Source organism: Oryx dammah, unplaced genomic scaffold, assembly GCF_014754425.2.
Source record: "Oryx dammah isolate SB20612 unplaced genomic scaffold, SCBI_Odam_1.1 HiC_scaffold_24, whole genome shotgun sequence".
Classification (NCBI taxonomy): Eukaryota; Metazoa; Chordata; class Mammalia; order Artiodactyla; family Bovidae; genus Oryx; species Oryx dammah.
The window spans coordinates 22,980,967-22,996,399 of record NW_024070208.1 but is presented as its reverse complement, the minus strand read 5'-3'; the positions used below and the strand labels follow the sequence as shown (position 1 = coordinate 22,996,399).

The 15,433-nt window shown below is 38.5% G+C and overlaps 1 protein-coding gene and 1 non-coding gene across 4 annotated transcripts in view; one reads left to right on the top strand and one right to left on the bottom strand.

Moving 5' to 3' along the window:
- Positions 1–15,433, bottom strand: part of LHFPL6 (LHFPL tetraspan subfamily member 6) — a 238,974-nt gene that overhangs the window by 71,753 nt on the left and 151,788 nt on the right. The window lies entirely within an intron of this gene.
- Positions 6,330–6,462, top strand: LOC120883437. Its single transcript, XR_005725791.1, has one exon. It is a non-coding gene; the product is annotated as a small nucleolar RNA SNORA48 (small nucleolar RNA).

Genomic DNA, 15,433 nt, shown 5'->3' with positions numbered 1-15,433 from the left:
GAGGATTAGCCCAAGTCACATCAGAAAGCCTTAATAAAATAAACATCAGTTGTGAGAATGGAAGTGTCAACATTCATACAACATATTCATCCTCATTACTCTTTCTAGAGTCAAATTTAGGCCACTCTTCAGTGGCAACTTATTGAGGGACTAGTTCTTGTCATCTTTCAAGAAATTGCTTTCACTCTTTCATACTAAACTTTAGGGCACATGCTTCCGTACATCTAAAAATGTCCTAGGGATTCCTGGTGGTCCATTGGTTAAAACTCTGTGCATCCAATGCAGGGGACTATGTTCGATCCCTGGTAGGGAAGCTAAGATACCATATGCTGCACAAGGGGGCAAAAAAAAAAAAAAAAAAAAAGTCTTCAAGGTCAGTTTTGACCAGAGTGCAGGGAGCACAAGGTCCGCTGCTCTTGCTGTTATGGGCTCTCTCTTGGGACACTTGTGTCACTTGTTCTTCTAGTGCAATGAAGCAAATTTCACATTGAAGGCTTCAAGCCCCTTTTGCTGTGGGCTCATTTCTTGTCATTTGTGCTATATCGTGCTATGAAATTTTTGTTTATGAAATCATAACAAAGGGCATAATAATGCCAATTATTTGTCTCATCTCTGCCCAAACACCTAAAGGGCACAATCTCTTGGCAGTTGAGGGTTTTTTCCATGCTTATTGGCATTTAGATTCTTGGGAATGTTAGACCATTTGGGGTACAGTAAACCAAAAGAAAACAGCATGTTAACTTTTTTCAAAGCATAACCAAGTTGCTAGAATCAGGCCAAATCAATGTTTTTTCTCTATACTGGGCATGGTATTTTTCTTAAAAAACACTTATAATTCAAGGGACCGTTCAGATGTTAAAGTCTGGGTATCTCCCTCTGCTAACCCTTGAGTAGCACATGATCAGGTTATTTTGCAAAAAAAGCAAATACCTCAGCCCTGCTACAGGCCAACTTGGCCTGTGCTTTTTGTAATAGCAACCCAAGGCGGAAACATCTGGAAAAATACCATGACTGAGCTGGTGGGATCAAAGACCAATGTGAAACGGTCTATTGTTAATTTCCAGGAACTGACACAGAGTGTAGAATGAAATAATTCAGCTGGGCAGGAATCTTGTCCGATTTCTGAAAGGCTTGCATATCACTGTATTGTCTCGCCAGACAGTAGAAGGAAAAGTAGCTCAGCAAAGTTGGGGGGAAAGAAATCTTGGTGCGTGTGTGTAAGTGTGTATGTGTGTGCATGCAGTGTGTGCACATACGTGCCAGACAACTCAAATCTGTAATCAATATGTTCCTGGTGGATTCCTCGGATGGCAGGGACAACTTGCCATAAAAGTGGAAAGAATACAAAGATCAGCTGAAAGAACACTTAAGTCCTGAACTGTGTTTGCAAAGAAGCATCTTGGTTCCCCACCAGACTGAATTCCAGGGGCAATGGCTGTCTGGTTTATCCTTGCTCTCCATAGCGAATGGTCAGGGTCTGGTACATAGTTTGCAATATCCAAAAATCTAGTGGGTGAAGACTAAATGAATTTATAAATGAATGGGACAATAAATAAGCAGCCAAGCTCCACAGTCTAAGGGCTGAATTTGACTCTTGTCAACTGTTTCCCATTGGCAGTCAATTTATCTCCCTGACCTTTAGTAAAAACACTAAAGAAATAGGGGAGAAAATAAAACAGTATTACCTAGCTTGAGTAGATATTTGATTTTGAAGTGAAAGCCCCTCAGTCATGCCCGACTCTTTGCAACCCCATGGACTGTATAGTCCATGGAATTCTCCAGGCCAGACTACTGGAGTGGGTAGCCTTTCCCTTCTCCAGGGGATCTTCCCAACCCAGGGACTGAACCCAGGTCTCCCGCATTGCAGGCGGATTCTTTACCAGTTGAGCCACAAGGGAAGCCCTATTTGATCCTAGGTAGTTAACAGAATAAGGACTAGAAACACCTTTCAGATATCATTTCTCTATTCCGCTGCCCATGGGAAGTGTTTAATGGGAAAGGAATGGATGTAGGTTGAAGAAATATACGCTTGCATACATGGTGGCTCAGACAGTAAAGAACCTGCCTGCAATGCAGGAGACCCAGGTTTGATCCCTGGGTCGGGAAGATCCCTTGGAGAAGGGAACAGCTACCCACTCCAGTATTCTCGCTTGGAAAATTCCATGGACAGAGGAGCCTAGGGTCCATGGGGTTGCAAAGAGTTGGACACGACTGAGCGACTAACGCTTTCACTTTCATTTACATATGTGTGCCAACCTCTGAAAGCAGAGCATTGAGTAAACAGAAACCACAGTGGGGACGGTAAATAAAAATTAGTATTAGCTTAAGTCTTTGCTAGGATTATGACTATTGAAAAGATCTGGGGGAAAAATCTGAACAACCAGAATCAGGCTCTATGACTCAGACAAAGATTCTATGTTTGAATATCAACCCCAAGGGGCTGGTGTCTTTATCTGTTTTGTCTATTCATCTACCCAAATGTCCAGGACAATGCCTGACACATTATAGACGCTCGGCACTTATTTGTTGAATGGACAAATAAACCTTGAAATGCTAAAATGAAAAAAATCGGGGGAGAAGGCCTTAAAGAATATTGTGTTAATCACATTAGTTGGCCGGTTCACTTACCTTACATGTTCTCAACTGAAGGCAGAGGTCATCAACACTGTCTAGCTGGGGTGCTACCTAATGATACCTGTGACTGTACAGTTTAAAGGATAAAAAGATGGAGAATAAAAGGTTTTCTCTCTTCTCCCATCTACAACCTTTTCTCCTTTTCCCTACAACCTCAATACTTGGGTAATAAAGTCAGAAGTCTGAAGAACAGCAGAACCAGATTCACCTATTTAATGTGTGATGCATTATTTAGTTATAAGAAGGAAGAGAAAGTGCCAGCTTTCTCTCTTTTACAGTGTGTGTGAACATAAATCAAATACAGGAAAGTTGTAAAGCCATCGTGCAATTTTTAAACTTTTATAACTCTGGTGTCAGGGGTGTTAGAAATCATTTGTAAATGGCATGCAAATCAAATTTGCTTCCTCAAGTTGTTAAAACCTCAGTTCTGCTAGTCCCAGCACCAATTTTTTTTTTAAAATCTCATTGCCTATAATAGGTATATAAACATTTGTCACAGGCAGGCATTGAAACGATGAATATGTTTTGCACAAGCACATGAGGTTATTTTCATAAAGGTGAAGACATTTTTGTTTTAAAGTGTCATTTACAGATTTCTCCTCACCTTGCCTAGAACTCAGGTTATTACAAATTTAGAAAGGCCCAAGGGTGTATGGAAACTCCTCTCAACTTCAGGAAGAAACAAAGCTGGAACAGACAATGCTGTTTTCCATTATGCTTCTTATCAGTTTCTGCTCTTTGCTGTGAAATCACTCTGGCTTATTCATACCCTTTGGAGAATCAGACTGTGTTTTACCATAAAGACTGACTACTCAGTCATTCTCCCCAAAGGCAGTGTCTGTTGCAAGAGAATCTGTGGGAATCCCTTGACTTTGACTTGTGTGTGGATTGACAAGGCTAAATTGGGTCTGAGCTGCTCACTGCATAATATTAGATGAGACAAGGGCTGCAAGGGGGAATCCATGAGAGGCTTCCCTTCCTACAAGCATAAACTGAAGCCAAAGTGAGATATCTTGCTTTGCTTTTATAAAACACATCTTTCTGTACCCATCTATCATTTAATCCCTAGCATCTCTTAACTTTCCTCTCCCTCGAAAGGGCAAACAGAAGGAAGAAAGGAGTCGGATCAATGACGAAGTTTCTTTCAGCAAAAATTCTTCCTTGTTAGCCATTCTGCAAAAGTTCATTAGCTGAATAAACCATTCTCTGCAGACCTCATCTCTATTCCTCTCTCCTTTCCCCTCCCCCTTCCTTTCTTTTTAACCTTTCAGTGCAGAATTAAGTCTTTGTGATATTCAGCACATCAATGAACTCTCGCCCAGCCTTGGGGGAGCTCGGGGGCCAGGGCAGGGGCGAATCCGTGGGCTGCATTCCAATTCAGTGAGGTGGTGACAAGGAGCCCAACTCAGTCATCAAATGGACCCTGTGTCTGCATATGATTCATAGCCCGAACCTGTTTAGAAAGGGACAGAAAGGAAGAAGGCATGGGATTTGGAGTTATAGAGTCAGTATTGTGGGAGGATTTAGAGCATTATGGGGGTGAGAAAAAGAGGATTTATTCTTGAGTCCTGGCAGCACTCAATCCACTGGCAGATCTGCTTCAAAAGAAGGCCAATGACTTTATACACAGCTTCCCAAATAAGCTCAAATTAAAACAAAACCAAACCCAACCCACGACTAGTCTTCCCACCCCAGCAGCCCACTTCTACCCTCTCATGACAAAATAAATGAATGAGTAATGAATGAATGGGTGAAATGCACAAGTCCTTGTCAGCTATAGCTGGTCTTGTCTATGATTTTGTTTCCTTTTGGATAATCTAGGGGCAAAAGATGAATTAGCCGCTAATGCTTTTTATGAGATTTGGGGAAAACTGCTGAAGGGATATTTAAACAGTGAACTTAGAGAACGAATTAATTTAAGGGTTCTCATTTATCCACATGGAGTGTAATAGAGTCAAAGCTAAATAATCGATTGGCTAGACATACTCTGATTCCTAAAAGTTTTAAGGAAAAGATTAAAGCTTTTTTTAAAGGATGCAACAGAACTAATACTGGAGTTAAAAGGCACTGGCTATGTCTTATTTTTTTATTACCCCCTGATTTTAAACAAATTTATTAAATAAATTTTAATAAAATGCATTTACATTTTATCCAGCAATCTCCTTATAATATACATGGCTGAATATTAAAAACGGTAGGAACTAATATAACTTTGAATAAGCTGATGCTTATCTTACATTTTAAACGATAGATGTCTCAAGACCCTCATTAAGGCAGAATGCCTCAAAGCTCCAGATAGCCGCTATGCATTTTCTTCAGTTATCCAAATAAAATATCTGATTTAGTCACAGAAATCTCACAATAATTGTCGCATCTTTGGGAACTTAAACAGCTTTGCCTTTCCTATTTATACTCTCAGTTATCTCTGGCATTAACTATCCATTGTGGTCAACTAGCCCTGAAGACTGTATGGCATGTGAACAGTCATGTTCATCGTAAGATGCCTGGGAGCATAAAGGTGGAAAAGGGATTCCAATAATTAATGATATATAAGATGCTGCCAATGACCAACCAAGAATTCCAGATGTGCTATTTCTGAAAGGTTTCAGCAGTGCTACTCTGCTCCCTCTTTTGTGCCCCCCCCCACCCAGAAATAAGAGATGGATTAAGTACAGTTTGTCAACAGGTATAGATTTTAAGTCTTGAGTGTGCTAATCTATCCACTTAGTTTACTGAAACAGTCCCATGGGGGACTTCCTTGGTGGTCTAGTGGTTAAGACTTCACCTTCCAAGGCATGCAACGCAGGTTCGATCCCAGCTCAGGGAGCTATGATTCCATGTGCCTTGTGGCAAAAAAAGACCAAAACATTAAAACAGAAGGAATATTGTAACAAATTCAATAAAGACTTTAAAAATGGTCCGTATCCAAAAAAAAAAAAAAAAAAAAAGTCAGTCCCATAAAACCCAGGACAATTTGTATTCTCCTATGTATACTGACTTCAATCTTGCTTACAAAAGAGAACAAACATTTTTAAATGTGGAATAAATTATACAGAATAAGGGCTTGTTTCTCTACTCTGGGACATCTTGCTTCTTGCAAAGCACAAGCATAATTTCATTGCCTCTCTTCAGTGAGTTGAGACTGATGTCATTGGTTAGGACCACAGTGATCTGAGGTCAAAGTCTTTTATATCACTGAACAAAGAAAGAGAGGAGCATTTTCAGGCAGCTTTGGATGAAATGCTTTCAAAACCAATTTGGTATTCCTACCCTCTTCTCTAAAAACAGAAGTGAAGAAAAGTATTATAATTCTTATTTAACGAAATGCACTAAAAAATTCTCAGTAAAAAACTTTACAGCCAATAAATTCTGCATTCACTGTGTGTGAAGTAAGAGTTGAGTTCGTATTCTCATATTAATTAAAATGTTTTAACTTCCACTAAAGCTACTGTATTCTTAATCACTTGGGCAAACTGGTTTAAGTTGATAATTCCTCCTAAATCCTAATTTTTATTGAAATTTTTAATCATTATGAGTTCTGCACATACCAGCCTCAAATTAAAACAAAAATACATTCCCCTGCCAACAAGGAATTTAGAAATGATTTTTCTTTGTTTCTTGGGGATTTTTTCCCAATTTGAGGCTTGTCAAAACAGATTAGGATTAACGAAAAGGTTTTCTAAAGATATATTTAATGTCCCTGACCTGGGAAGAGTGGCACCTGGTTGGTGGCACCTGTCTCAAATCAATGAGGGACAAAAACTCCTTGTTTATCTCAGCTTGGCTTTTGCTCTGTGCCCATGCCTGGTTCATGCCCTGGACACATGGAAAGAAAAAAAAAAAGATATATTTAAAACCCAAGTACATTTTCTAACTGTTAATAGCTGTTAATATTTCTTTCACAGAAGCAAAAATGGAGCAATGATTCTCAGCAAAGTGACCAAAGGCACAAAGAGGTTTTATAGACAAAACACACAGCTTAATAGCCTATGTGTTTCTAGAAAATCTGGATCACCAGCTGCGTTTGCACCTGCTCAGCTGCCCTGACCTTTCTTTATATTATCAGGCAAGCCTCCTTCAAACTGAACTCTCTAGAATCTGTACCCACTGTTTCCCTGCAGCTCCCTTCCTAACTCATGTAAACCACACCCTTGGAAATAAGGCTTATTTCCCAAAGACTGTAGGAGAAGGCGATGGCACCCTGCTCCAGTGCTCTTGCCTGGGGAGTCCCATGGATGGAGAAGCCTCGTAGGCTGCAGTCCATAGGGTTGCGAAGGGTCGGACACGACTGGGCAACTTCACTTTCACTTTCCACTTTCATGCACTGGAGAAGGAAATGGCAACCCACTCCAGTGTTCTTGCCTGGAGAATCCCAGGGACGGGGGAGCCTGGTGCGCTGCCGTCTATGGGGTCGCACAGAGTCTGACACAACTGAAGCGACTTAGCAGCAGCAGCAGCAGTGCTTGAAGACTATGGTCTGGGTCACTATGCAGTCAACATACAGAGTATTCCTGAGTCCATCAAAGTGTAATCTATACCTCAACTTGAACCCCATTAGGTGGATTTGATGAATGGACCATTCACCCTTTGTGTCTTATTTCCATAGGTAGTAATTAATGTTGTTAGCATTATTAGGGGAAAAGTAAGACTTTGCCATTTAAAAGAACTGCTCTAAAGGAACCACAGAGGAAAATGTTCCCATTCAGAAACTGGGACCCATCCCATCAGTTTTCTTAACACATCAAAATTACAGGAATTATTTTATACTTAGGTGGTGGCTCAGATGGTAAAGAATCTGCTGGAATGCGGGAGACTTGGGTTCAATCCCTGGGTCGGGAAGATCCCCTGGAGGAGGAAATGGCAACCCACCCCAGTATTCTTGCCTGGAGAAGTCCATGGACAGAGGAGCCTGGCGGACTACAGTGCATGGGGTGACAAAGAGTTGGACATGACGGAGGAACTAACACTTTCACTTTCATAACTCAAGACCCCTCCAAGAGCTGGCTTGCAAAACTCAGGAGACGCCAGCTTTGTGATATCTCGGGAGGGAAGAAAATGCCTTAGGACTCTTAGCAAAAGGCAGGGGAAGGGGACTTTGTCTAAAGTTAGAAAACTTTCAAAAGGTTATTTGAAAGTCTTGAAAGAACTGTATCTTTACTTTCATTGTAAGAGATACTTAGGGGATGTACCTAGTATGTAGCTCAGAGAATTATACTCAATAACATGTAGTAATCTATAATGGAAAAGAATCTGAAAAGGTATATATATATATATGTACATGTATATATTTAACCACTTTGCTGTACACCTGAAATTAACACAGCATTGTAATTCAACTATACTTCAATAAAAAGAGGGGCATAAATATGGTGAGAGGTGGAAAAGGAGGCTCTTCCTGGCATATGGCTGCAAATAACAACTAGAGGTAACATAAAAACTCCCATGAATTCTACAGTTTGTTTTTGCCCTGTAGTCTTGACTTTGTCCTGGAAAAAACTTTCCTCCTTTCCTACAGTGCTGTTCTTATAAACAGCAATACGTTGTCTTTAAATTCTCAAAACTAAGAAACAGTTTGGACGTAGAATTGAAAAGCAGTTGTGCTCGATCATTTCTGTTTTGCCAGGGGGACATTCTTATTGCTGGTGGTAGCAATATCTAATATCTGTCTATCAGATCATGAAGAAATTCTAAATTACAAGTGTAGATGCCCATAGCATAGAAAGCAGAGAAAGTCGAGTGATACTTTCTTATTATGTCCCCAACCACCAGGTTGTCAATCATGGAGAAAAGGTGAAAGACTGAAAGTAAAACTTCAAAATGCCCCAAAGTGATGCTTGGATATCATATTTGCTATTGATTTAAAATTCAGTTAAAAAGATGCGTTTAAAGGATTTTGCAAAATACAGCTAATAATTTAAAATTACTCTTTATAGATTCTGCTGAATGTTGAATTCATAAGCCTTTAAGACTTAGGTTCATAACCTACTAATCACACACATACCGTGATGAAATAGATTTCAGCTTTAAGACTGATCCTACATATTGAAAGAATTTAAAAACCATTCTCAATGTCATTTAGATGATTTCATTGGGTGAATGACAGTCCACTGTTCCAATTTTTGTTTTACAAGGTATGAAATCAGATGTTTCACACCAATAATTATCATCATTTCCAAATGAACATATACTTGGCAACATCCCATGTTAATGGACTGACAAGTTCAAGGTTCAAAGTTCATTCCCACTGTGAAACAATGGGGATATTAATGGGGCCATTTTGGAAACTCACAGCTATCATCTGTTTCTGCTTATGCAAAGCAGTGCAATACACAGACCTTGGAGCTGGGAGGATGAAGAAGAGTTGAAAAGTGACTTCAGAATGCTAGAAATTGAAGGCAAGCTACATGAACAAGGCTATTTATATAACATATTTGGATTCTGCTCCCCTTCCTGGCAAAATACACACTTACAAAAACCAAACTGAGGAATATGATTACTTATGAACGACAATCAAGCAGACTGGCTATCTTAAAACTTGACCTGCACGTAATAGAAAGAAAGAAGTAAACATAGACAGTTAGTTTGGATGTTTTGTGGTTTATTTACTTTTGCTGAAATCTTCAGGAGATAACCTTGTCTCATGTTCCATTTAGCAGATTATGTCAGAGATGAGTCAGAGTCAATAACTTCTGAGCAAGTACTAAGAAAAGGCAAGTTATAAAAGAGGTTATACTGTTATCATGATCTACATAAAAACATCAGCAGACTATGTGATATGTGTTAATATTAGGTATTATTAATTTAAAAAAATGATGCTGGTGTATTTCATTTCAAGAAAATACAGTGGGTGACAGCCTCAAGTTCCCTATAAAAGCAAACTGTTTAAGCCCAAAGCTCTCATTCCAGTTCCTTTCCCTCCATAGTTTATTTTAGGTCAGGAGTCTCATTTGTGTGGCTTTTACTGGAGCCAAGAACTAGTAAAAGGATGCTTCATGTGTGTAATTCTCCACAGGCCTCTTATAGTACCAAGATTATCTCAGACATTACATACAAATGTACCTGGCTGGAATAGTAACAATGCTTCAATATGCCAAATGACTTTAAGTCTTGCTTTAGGAATATGTGACGCATAGTGCAATGAGCACAGTGCAATGAGACAGTCAAAGTTATACGGACTGTACAGCATTAAGGACTTCTACATTATCATGCAATCATTGCCACAATTCATCTCTAGGACGTTTTCTTCATCCCGAACTGAAATCCCCATTAAAAAATAACTCCTTATTCTCCCAGTCTCCTCACCCCTGCTGACCAGTATTCTGCTTTCTGGCCCTGTGGATTTGACTAATCTAGATATCTCATATAAGTGAAATTGCTGCTGCTGCTGCTAAGTCGCGTCAGTCGTGTCCCACTCTGTGCGACCCCACAGACAGCAGCCCACCAGGCTCCCCCGTCCCTGGGGATTCTCCAGGCAAGAACACTGGAGTGGGTTGCCATTTCCTTCTCCAATAAGTGAAATTAGGTTGGCTTAATTTTAAAAGGCTCAAGTAGAATAATATTTACTTATCTCAAGAAATGACAAGCATGGGATTTCCCTGGTGGTCCAGTGATTGGTTTTCACTGCTGAGAGTGTGGGTTTGATCCCTGGTTGGGGAACTAGATCCCACAAACTGAGTGGTATGGCCAAAAAAGAAGAAAGAAAGAAACACATCAAGCTAATTAAGTTGCTTGTTGTTTATGTATGTATCACCCTCTTTTGTTTTTTGGTTTTGGCTTGAGTATCTTTAATTCTGAATAGAAAACAAAAAATCCTCACTGTTTGCTCTAAAATGATTACAAATCCATTTAGCTTACTTTGTATGCTTTTCTTTTTTCAAGAAACTCATTTGTCATTCATCTCCTATCATAAACCAGATACTATGTTAGGCAGACCTGGAGGATAAAATGGCAATCAAGACAGACAATAGTCCCCATGCTCACATACCTTATGGTGTAGTGGGGAAAACAGCTAACAGAGCGTTCGAAAGGCTCTAACAAAGGTTTTGACAGGAGAAATGCAGGGTGCTTCCAGATACACAAAGCAGAACCATCAGACTCAGCTGGGGAAAGGAAAGTTTCTGGGGAAAAGAAATGTATAAGCTGAGACACAAAAGATAAGTGAGAATTAGGAGGTGGGAAAGAGTGATTCCAGAAACAGGAAGGAGTATCCGTGAAAAAGGACCTGAAAGAATTTCAATGGAGAAAGAGTCAAGCAAGAGAAAGGGACCAGAGAAAGATGAGATCAAGTGGGAACACAGCACAGTGGACCTTCTGTGCATCACGCTCATCAATTGGCACTGTTTCCAAAGCAACGGAGAACTGTAGGAGTCTATGCAGTGTTGTGACATGATTCTATTTCAGAATGCTCGTTCCGACTAGAACCGAATTAGAAGTGGGAGAAACTGGACCAGGTAAAACAAACCAGGACATTATGGTAGAAATCCAAAGATGACAGCGGCATGAGCTAAAGGCAATGGAGGGATTAAGTGAAATCTTCTTTATGTTGACTCTCCTTTATGTTCTCATAAGCCAGTATAAATACTTATATATATAAAGTGCCTTTGGGTTTTTCCGTAAGATGTTGAGGAACTTTGTGGTCAACCCACTACATATTATACGCACACACACACATGTATTTTAAAGAACATATACAAAATAGCTAGATAAAATCATGGTTATTCCTAAAGGGGCTCTAGCATTAAAATGAAAATATATATGAAAATTATGTGAAATTAGATAATAAAATGAAAGGGTTTTTACAAACAGTTGGACCTTAGATTTGGAAATTCAGTAAAAATTAGAAACAGATTTCCGTCTTAGAGACTCAATCCCACAATTTGGAGAAATAAAGTTTTAAATAAATGAAAGTTGTGAAAATGAGAAACTCCAAGTAATTAAAAAGAGAGACTGCCAACTAAAGCTGTCAACAACTGCCCCATGAGCTCAGCCTCCTCACTCTGATGATAATAATGTGGGCTGTGCCGCAAACATTCACATTGTGGGAACGAGAAGTGCAAGGCACATGAGTCAGGGAACCTGCAAAGTGGAGCTCCAGAAAAATTAATTTATGTGCCAGGCAGTGAGATGAAATCCAATTTAACATTATGGGAGGAGGTGTTCTCTGGTGCTCCGGTGCTTAAGAATCCACCTTGCAATGCAAGGGACACCGGTCAGCCCCTGATCTGGGAAGATCCCACATGCTAACAGAACAGCTAAGTCCATGCACCGCAACTACAGAGCCAGTGCTCTAGAGACCTCCAGCCGCGACTACTGAGCTCACATGGTGCATTTACGGAACTCTGCGCACCTTAGAATCCATGCTCCACAACAAGAAAAGCCACTGCATTGAGAAACCCGTGCATGTCAATGAAAAATCGGCCCTGCTTGCTGCAAATAGAGAAAGCCCATGTGCGGTAATGAAGAAACATCACAGCCAGTAAATAAATAAATCCTTTTTAAAAATAAATTTTAAAATTTATAGGTTTTTTTTACAAAGTTAAAAGAATATTATTATAATTTTTCAGAATGATGAAAACATCCTATATGAAATGTAAAATTCCAGAGATCTGGAATCTTTGTGGCTATCATCTCTCATTTTTGTCTGCAACAAGTTAGTATGAAGTTTAGAGAGAGGGCACCAAACATGTTTAGAATATTTCCCAGAACTCATAATAGTAATAGGGCAGTCCATCTTAGCATTTTTTGACTAATTCTACGGTTTTAATTTGTACCCTTAAATTGTTTTAGATAGATTTAGTAAGTATAAATGATGTACATACAATAAATTCCAAATATTTCAAATATGCATGCTAAGTGGAGTCCAGCTTTTATTAATAGTAAAACTCCTTCCTGGGAGGTATTGTCTCCTATTCAATTTTCTGAAAGAGAATTGTAGAATTAATATTATTTCTAAATGGTTGGTAGAACATGCCAGAGATGTCAACTAGGCCTGGAGTTTTCTTACAGAGAAGGTATTTGTTTATAAATTCATTTAAAAAATTAGATATAGGGCTAGCATCTTTACTGTTTCTTCTTTGGTTTGTGGTTTTTGAAGGAATTTTCCATTTCATCTTAGTTGTCAAATTTATTGGCATGCAATAACTCGTAATATTCCCTTATTATTCTTTCAATACCTATAGAATCTTTAGAGATATCACCTCTCTCATTCCTAATATTTGTAATTAGTGTCCTCTCTCCTTTTTTCCCTCTGATCAGTCTGACTAGAGCTTTATTAATTTATTGATCTCCTCAAAGAAATAGCTTCAGATTTCTGCAATTTTGTCATTGTTTTGTCTGTTTTATATTTCATTGATTTCCACTCTGTATTTATTATCTCCTCTCTTTACTTTTGATTTCATTTACTTTTTTTTTTTTAACTTTTAAAGTGGAAGTATGGGTCATTGATTTGAGACGTTTATACTCTAACAAAATAATACTCTACTAGAGTAAGTTTCCCTCTAAATATGTGCTAGCAGCATTCCACAAATTATTATATATTTGTCTTTATTTTCATTCAGCTTGAAATACTTCCTAATTTCTCTCTTTATTTCTCCTCAAATCATGGGTTATTTAGAAACATCTTTTTTATTTTCTAAATTATTGCTAACTTTCAGATATGTTTATATTATGTATTTCTAAGTTAATTCCATTTGGTTAAACAACATATATTTTATGATTTGAACTTTTACAAATTTATTGACACTCATTTTATAGTTTGGAAGATGATCTATCTTGACAGCATTCCTTTTACACTTGAAAAATTGTGTATTCTGCTGCTGTTGGGTTGAGTGTTCTGAAAATGTCAATTAGGTCAAGTTGGTTGACAGTGTTGTTGATGGATTCCACAGTTCAGCCAACTTTGTCAAGTTTTGATGTATCTTCAAAGGAGAATATCCATAATTATCTGAAAATACAATTTCCTTTTACAACACATATCTGTGTGAGCATAGATTTTCTTCATAAACTTATTCAAATCAAAATATTGCAACAGATTGACTGCACAGATATGAAATTTACTTGTCTTCTTTTAAACCATATGTTTAAGAAATTTACAGAAATGTAAACCAATGTCATGCTTAACTATATTTTATTTGGGAAATATAATCATTTATATTAACATGTATTAGACTTAAATTTTTGAAATAAGTAAATGTTATAAAGCCAGTGATGACGCTATGCTTTATGCAATCATACTTGTCGCAGGTTGCACATCAAATGATATTGAACATGCGACCCCCTCATTCACTCTCTCTTTAGCATCCCACTGCACACCTAACAAGAGCCTTGAAACAGAGCTGCAGTCCAAACAAAGGTGGAGGGCGTGAGAAAAGCGACCTAAGCTTTGGGTACACTTGGTCACTTGACGGCTCTGTGGTTCAGCCGCTGGAATCCAACAGAACTGGGAGGAAACCCACAGTCCTGAATCCCTCCATGTGTTTTATAACCTCTCTAAATCTCAGTTTCTTCACCCAAAAGTGCGGAGCTTTACAGAGTTATCATAATATGTGGTGTGTATGTTATTCACTCAGCCATGTCTGACTCTTTGCAACCCCATGGACTATAGCCCGCCAGGCTCCTCTTTCCATGGAATTCTCCAGGCAAGAATACTGGAGTGGGTTGCCATTTCTTTCTCCAGGGTATCTGCTTGACCCAGGGATCCAACCTGGGTCTCCTGCATGGCAGGCAGTTTCTTTACCATCTGAGCCACCAGAGACATTCCTATTATAATATAAAAAGTCTGACAAATTCTGGTAGATGGTAAGTGCTCATAAAATGCTAGCTGTTGTGTTTTTATTATATTTAACTATCATGCTTTCCTTAGACATCATTGTAATGGGTAACAGTGACCTTCTTTTCTAGTCCAACCTCTTTAAACAGATGTACACTGAATCAGTTAAAACACAGAGCCTGCAAGACTGAAGTCACAGGATGGCTTAAAAGGGACAGAGACCATATAATCTGTAGCCGAGATGGTCAAGAAATATTTAAGAAAAAGAAATCTGGACCGATTATGCAATGATGTATCATATCTCATAAAGAAGAGGTGGATGTAATGGGTAGGGAAGGGGGACAGGCCTGAGCGCAAATGTTGCCAACTTCATAGTTTTCTCTCAAGTTGACTGAAACCAGAGCTTTGCCAAGTACATTATATACTCTTGCTTTCAAAAAGAGAGGGCAAATACCCAGACCCTCTCTTTCATTTTATTTACAATCTTCAGTTACACTCCTTCTTGGTGCTTGATAGCTGCTTAATTAAATTCATTGGTTATCGGGCTCTCATTTAATCAGGAGGTTAAAAGAGCCTAAAAAAATGACCTGAGACCACCACAGCCATAAGGATATAAAATATGCATAAAATAGCAATTTGGAGACCGAGGATACTTTGTTTTATGCAATTTTTTCCCAGTTGAAGTTTTTAACATAATAGAAAAAATTATCCTCTTCTTTCTACATTGCTTAAATTTTCTCATTTATCAAATTCAGGATTCCTGAAAAAAAAAAATAAAGACTTTTTCCAGTAAAGTTCAAAGTCTTCCATGGTTATGGGAGAAAACTGAGTCTTTGAAAAAAATAATAGCAATAATAGAAATGTTCAAATATTTCAAAAAGCATACAGTTAAACTGTTTAAAATTTTATATCACAAATTCTCTATTTCTTATCAGAAAACACATCTCCGGATAATAAGAAATGATAAGTTCTATCTACAGTATATGAAGCTCCTGGGATAATTTTACGAGAAAAAAAGAAAAAAAAACCATA